The following is a 5507-nucleotide window of genomic DNA, read 5'->3' as shown; positions in this document are numbered from 1 at the left end:
CTAGTTCACTTGTACTCAATAAAACTGCGGGAAAATTTTTTCCTGTACCTAGGCATTGTGTCGTCATATTTTTTGACTTACATTACGTCACGTGGTACAGTACAACGGTTGTAAACATTTCACAAATCAGCTGTGCGAGAAGGACTGTTTTTTGAAATACGCTTATGCGAGAAGGACTGTCTTTTGAAATACGCTTAGAAAAGTCAACTTATCGTTTTAAAAAAGAAAAAAATGCAACCTCGTCAGAATTCCCACAAGGCGGAACTTCGGTCCTCAAAAGAAAAAGAAAATTTTCGGGGAAAGCAAGACTACCAGGGAAAAAGCCAAAAGTTTCCCCAGTACAGACTCAAGAAATTAGCATCGAGGAAGTGGCCTCATCAGTTTCGGAGCTCATCTTGCCAGAATTAAAACAGACAATTCAGTCGATCATAACAGAGAGACAAGACAGGGGCCTGGCATCTTCACGTAATGAACAAGTAACACCAGAACACCCTGGACCTTCAAGCATTGCAGTGGCCGCAAGTGATAAATCTGAACAACAGATTGATGTCATATTCAACCCTACTCAGCCGGCGGCAAAAGAAGGTACCAATTTAGTTCCATTAAGTTTGGAATCAAGAAATTTAGTTTCCTGCTTAGAATTAAACAATGCAATAGCAAGCGTTGACGATGAATTAGGTATGCATGTACCTCAATCTACAAAACAAAAAATTGTTAAAGGTGAATTTATTGAATTGCACAGCTTACTTGATAGACATCCAGTCAGCGATCAAGAGAACAAAATAGTCTTAAATAATGGTCAGTTGTCTGTCAAACCAGCTAATCAAATCAAGATTCTCGACATTCATACATGGTTAGATGCATTTTTTATTTTCATGAGTATATACTTAGGTGCTTATCCAGACCAAGCACAGCAGTTGCTTAAGTATATAGCAATGTAAAAGCCGCCGCCAGTCGGTCAACATGTTTTGGTTGGAGGGAATATGACAGGCAATTTCGTCTTAAGAAAGCAAGAAATGCTTGTATTCCCTGGAACAAAATAGACCAAGAATTGTGGCTATTATATATAAATTCTTCAAGTGCACCTAGACAATTTACACCCCATCAAAAAGCTTGTTTCGAATTCAATAACAAAGGTTTTTGTGTTCGTCCTTATTGTCAATATAGTCACAGTTGTTTGAAGTGTTCTGGTAAGCACCCTCCAACAAAGTGTCAGGAAACATTCCAAAATTCAAATAAATCTCTTGTGTCTAACAATGACAAGACCTCTCCTCGTCTTTTTCGTCCCTTTTGGAAAAAAGCAGTCATCAAATTATCAAAAAACCTGAAACAACTCCTATTAATGTTAATAATATGGTTTCGTTCCTTGATATGTATCCTAAAACTTCAGATGCTATTGAATTAAGAGATGGCTTTAGTTATGGCTTTAAAATTAAATATTCTGGACATCGTTTTTCATCAACATGTACCAATTTAGTATCAACTCTGCAACATCCAAAAGAAGTTAAGCAAAAAATAGACAAAGAAATTGAATTAGGTCGAGTCGCAGGTCCTTTTGATCAAGTACCCCTGCAAAATTTTAGAATATCACCTATAGGTATCGTTGCTAAAAAAGACGGGGGTTGGCGCTTAATACATCATTTGTCATTTCCAGAAGGAAATAGTGTAAACGATTTTATTGACCCTGATTATTGTACGGTTCATCGATTACACACCTTTCGATGAAGTATTAGATATGATTGCAGCATTAGGAAAAAACTCCTTTCTTGCAAAAATGGATGTCAAGGCAGCATTTCGTTTATTACCAGTACATCCTTCTGATCATGAATTACATGTATTAGGTTTTAAATTCAATAACAAGTTTTATTATGATATGTGTTTACCTATGGGCTGTTCTGCAAGTTGTGCCCTTTGGGAAAAATTTGCCCATTTTTTACAGTGGGTAACTATTACAAAAACAGGCATAGAAACGATAAACCATTATCTAGATGATTTTATTTTCGCTGCTAAAGATTTCAAAGCATGTAAATTATTAATGACTAACTTTCAAAATACTTGTCATGAATTTGGGATTCCGCTAGCAGAGGAAAAAAACTGTCGGTCCTAAACATTTGTTGGTTTTTCTAGGTATAGAAATTGACACAGAAAAAATGGTTATAGGTATACCAGAGGAAAAAACCATTGAACTTAAGAAAACTATTGAAACAATTTTGGGAAAATCTAAAATAAGATTAAAAGAACTACAGTCTTTAGTAGGTTCTCTGAACTTCTGCGCTAAAGCCATTCCTGCAGCTCGTGCCTTTAATCGTCGTTTTTGTGATGCCATGTGTGGTATTAAACATTCGTCTCATTTTTTAAGGGTTAATGCTGGTACGAAGAGCGACCTACAGGTTTGGTTAAGTTTCCTCGAACAACTCAACGGTACCTTTAATTTTTTAGAAATTAATTGGCTTTCAAATTTTGAGCTTCACTTATACACAGACAGCGCAGGAAATGCACAACTTGGCTGCGGCGTTTATTTACAAGGTCATTGGGCATTTTTTCCGTGGCCCACCCACTGGCAGGATTCAGACATAATATCTGATATAACCTTTTTAGAATTAGTTCCAATAGTTCTGGCAGTCCTGTTATTCAAAAATCATTTCCAAAATAAAAAAAATAATGTTTCATACAGACAACATTGCTTTAGTATCTATTCATAATAGGAAGACATCTAAATCTAAAAGAGTAATGGAATTAGTGCGTCCTCTAGTGCTCCATTCAATGGTTAACAACATGTATTTTAAAGCAAAACATATTTGTGGTTGCAATAATTCAATCGCTGATTCTATTTCCCGAAAACAGTGGAAAAGATTCCGGGAACTCGCACCAGAAGCGGACAAAGATCCTATACCCATCCCAGAAGATTTCACAAAGATGATATTAGAGCTGAAATAGAGCATTTAACGCTTAAGTCTATTGCCCCTAACACGAAACTACAGTACTCAAATATTTTAAAGATATTTTCTACTTTCAGGAAGGACTACGGTTTAGATGATATTTGGGGTCCTCCCCTCTCTCACTTGTGCATATTCATCGCTCACCTTTCCCTTCGTGATTTAGCGTACAGCACAATATCATCTTATTTATCTGGCATAAGTTTTAAATGCAAGTTGACAGGTACCACTGACTATACACAATGTTTTCTGGTTAGAAAATTATTAGAAGGTATAAAACGTTCCCGTAAATCATTTGACCGTCGTTTACCAATTACCGAAAACATTTTGAAAAAGCTCATACCAAGTTCAAGTCTAGTGTGCTCCTCTAATTTTGAAACATACCTATTTTGCTCTGCCTTTTCATTAGCATACCATGCCTTTTTGAGAGTCGGTGAATTTACATGCAATAAAACAGGTGACATTCACCATGTTATCGGCATCTATGATATACAAATTTTATTCGATCAGTCATTAAATAAGAAAATATTAAGGTTAACAGTTCCATATTCCAAGACTGACCAAACAAGAAATGGTTCAAGAATTCAGTTGAACGAGTCACCTATGCCCCCTATTTCATTTGCAAAGATATTTGTCTGTCAGACCAAAAATTAATGGTCCGCTTTTTGTTCACATAGACGGCAGCCCACTTACCCGTTATCAATTTACGTCAGTCCTTAATAAAGCAATAAATCTTTTAGGTCTTTCAAATTCACATTACACTTCCCACTCGTTCCGAATTGGGGCTGCCTCGGACAGTTTTTCTAAAGGACATTCTGAATCCGAAATAATGAAAAAAGGTAGATGGATTTCACATGCTTATTAATCTTATATTAGAAATCAGTGAAATATATTTTTTATCACATAGGGCAAGAAAAAAGTATAGGGATAGTTTGCTCATCCATTATCAAGTGGGCTTTCCAACGTGCAAGCCTGTCAACTGAGAAATCCCACTTGGGACTTAGACGACTAAATTATCACATCCTTTGGCAGGGCAAGGGTGGTCTAACATGGAAAAAATTGTTTCCTTGCATTCAGTTACTGTTGAGGTATGAACCATCTCCTGATATTTTAATAATTCACTGTGGGGGTAATGATATTGGTAATGTGCCTTTACTTGAGTTACGCTTAAAGATGAGAGAAACAACTCAAATGATTCGGTCTAAACTTCCAAACCCTGTCCTGGGGTGGTCTCATATTCTTCCTAGATCTTCATGGCGCTACAGTAAAAATGTTAAATCTCAAAACCTTGCAGTCAAAAGAATTAACAGTTTTATGAGCAAATTGTTTGTTGAGAATAATGGTTTTTATATCAATTATCCGGAGATATCTTGGGATTCTAGCGGGTTATTTGTTAAGGATGGAGTTCATCTTTCTGAACTCGGCAATGACATACTATTATACAACTTACAAAGTAAATTGCAAGAAGTCTGCTCTCTAAGTGGCGAACGTAGGTGACCGGCCAATGTAAGCGTCGCTTATCCTCCAATTTTTATTGACGGTGGTTGTTCTCCCATTGCTCGAACAACCATGTGGCGATATTTCGCGACGTTTTTGGCTTTTATAGATTTGATTGCATTATTATACTGAGTATCTGTTCCCAGTACCAGTATAATTTTGTCTATCTTTCTCAATCATGAAGCCAATAATGATAATGTCATAATGTTTAATGTCATAATGTATAATGATGAAATGCATAATGTATGCATAATGGATAATGTATAATGATGGTTGCCACAATGTATAATGATGAAATACATAATGATGCATTATGAATAATGTATAATGATGGATTGCATAATGTTTGAATAATGTATAATGATATTTTTGAGGGCTCCACATTGGACAGTGGTTGAAACTAGTAGCCCTCAAATGATAATGTGGCATAATGTATAATGTAATGTTTAATGTAATGCATAATTGATTTTAGGGCTAGCCAATTTATCATCCGGCAGCCCTAAGGCCGTGGCCTCGTTCGCCAACAACATAAAATAAATCTTACTTAACTTTACATTTGCCTCCATTGTCTATAATAATGCACTATCGAATTTTTGCTTCAAACGAATTTTTAAAGACCGTCGTCGGTGTTGCGCCGGTAGCTATTTTTCATGATTCATTTACCAGAGAAAATGATAATTATTTATATAGAGATATTTTACTGAAGTTTCTGTGAATTATTTAAAAAATGTTGATTTTAATGCTGCCAATTTTTAACTTTATAATATTGATGAAACAAAAAATATTGAAAATGTTCGCGTATTCTGGGACAACCCTCGTAATTGAACAACTAGACTTTCATATCTTCTGAGGTATTTTTGTTTTAATTTATTTAATGGTTTTATTTCATACAGTTTCTTGAAATGGCCAAGGACTTTAGTTCCATTACGTGATTGAGTATTATGTGCACTGCTATCATCTCAAGTAATATTCTATTAGTAAATATATATATATATATATATATATATATATATATATATATATATATATATATATATATATATTAATGTATGTTGCTACAGTGTATGGCGTAAA

The 5507-nt window shown here is 35.1% G+C and overlaps 1 pseudogene; it reads left to right on the top strand.

Moving 5' to 3' along the window:
- The first annotated feature begins 231 nt into the window (after positions 1 to 231).
- Positions 232 to 4970, top strand: LOC133198283 (uncharacterized; annotated as a pseudogene).
- Positions 4971 to 5507: the final 537 nt, after the last annotated feature.

Source organism: Saccostrea echinata, unplaced genomic scaffold, assembly GCF_033153115.1.
Source record: "Saccostrea echinata isolate AGI-Se365-2 ecotype Australia unplaced genomic scaffold, CSIRO_AGI_Sech_v1 ptg000033l, whole genome shotgun sequence".
Classification (NCBI taxonomy): Eukaryota; Metazoa; Mollusca; class Bivalvia; order Ostreida; family Ostreidae; genus Saccostrea; species Saccostrea echinata.
The sequence above is the reverse complement of the archived record's forward strand: the minus strand, read 5'-3'. Positions and strand labels throughout refer to the sequence as shown.